Source organism: Cynara cardunculus (genome assembly GCF_001531365.2).
Source record: "Cynara cardunculus var. scolymus isolate 2C chromosome LG 2, CcrdV1, whole genome shotgun sequence".
Classification (NCBI taxonomy): domain Eukaryota; kingdom Viridiplantae; phylum Streptophyta; class Magnoliopsida; order Asterales; family Asteraceae; genus Cynara; species Cynara cardunculus.
This window is the reverse complement of record NC_037529.1, coordinates 32,855,579-32,857,191: the sequence shown is the minus strand read 5'-3', so window position 1 is coordinate 32,857,191 and position 1,613 is coordinate 32,855,579.

Sequence of the window (1,613 nt, the reverse complement as noted above, 5' to 3'; positions counted from 1 at the left end):
GTCCTGGATTTGTTCTGTTGGGGAAACATCTAGTACGACTTTGCACAATCTTCTACGCTTAGGAGTGGTAGCCTCTGCCGGGCTCTCTTGTGCCACAGCCTCTGTGACCACAGGCTCTGTGACTACAGGCTCTGTGACCACAGGCTCTGTTGGTTGAGCCTTCTTGGTTTTCTTTATTTTAGACTTTGGCAGAGGACCACTTGGGCCTTCTTCTTCTGCAGGCCTCTTCTTCCCCTTCTTCTTCACAGAAGATTCGGCACCCTTCTATGTCTTCTTATGCTTCTTGGGTGGGGGACTTGGGATTCTAGGGATTGCCTCACTCCTCTTACCAGCCTCTGCAGGCTCCTCCGTACATCCCTCAACCCTCATTTTTTCAATTCGCTCACCTAGGGGGATTCCTATTTGTGGTGGGGTCTCAGGGACCGGTTCTGGTCGCCTGAATCCACGTCTATAGGCCTTCCTATCTTCATGGCTAAGAAACCTGAGCATGGCTCTTGATAAAGGCCTAGGGCTTCTGTACCCTTGCTCATGCTCAGTTGGGTGGAATTCCTTGAACGGGTACAGCCTTGCATTTGGTCCCACAGCGGGTAGTGTAGCTGCTAACAGATCTCCAAAGACAAGACCAAGGAACCGTTGAAGAATGAGGTTGGGTTGGTTCATGTCTTCCTTGGCCTTCTTCTGTGCCTTGACCTTTGACTTTTCTCCCCGTTAAGTTGCGCATTTCTTCCTGATGAGACCTACCATGTCCTCGAATATTAGTGGAGCATAGTAGAGTGGCAGGTTGAAGTACATCATGGCATGCGAAGTCTGGTCGTGGCTACCCACCTTCCCTGTTAAGCAACAGTTTATGATCGAGAACAGGGTGTTCCAGACAAGAGGTAATCCTTTGCGCTTGAACTGACTTCGTTTGACAATTGGTGTCGCATAGGAGTGGAATTCGAGGAATTGAATCAATTCCTCATCAGTCGGGGTAGCAGCATAAGCATTCAATTGAAGATTCTCGAGTGTGGGTAAACACAGGGCACTTCGCAATATGTCCACATTAAGTTCCAAAGGTACTAACGATTTATTGATGGGGTGAGAGGCGTATCCAACGATGGTCAGTCCAGAAATGTCCAAAGTTGTTATGTAAGAACTCAAAAGAAATTGAGTTATGTAGGATTCAGGGGTCGGTTTGGTAGCAGATAGGGCATAGAAGAGGGGATGGTTTCTTAGAATTTCAAGTAATGGAAAGGTAAAATCARGAAAACCTGTGGTTGAAGGAACGAAGAAGTAGTTGTTTGGCTTTTTGACGAGCACGACCTTTTCGTATCTTTTTTGGACGAAGGACAGTGCGTGGGATGTCAATGCTTGAGCCTGCGTCACTTCGTTGTCGCTCGAAACATTGACGGATTGTGCAGATGCGGAGGAGGAAGACATTTTGCAGGTTTTTCCTTGAGAAAATGCAAGTTGCAGGTTCGCCGGAGTATTTGAGAGTGGTAAAGGTTTTTGATTTGGGGGGAAATGGGTATTTATAGGGAGGGATTTAAAATGAACAGTTTTGATGACGAAAGGTCGTGATGAGAGGTTTTAGGTTGAAACAGCTCAAAAAGGTATGACACGCCATGTTGGGA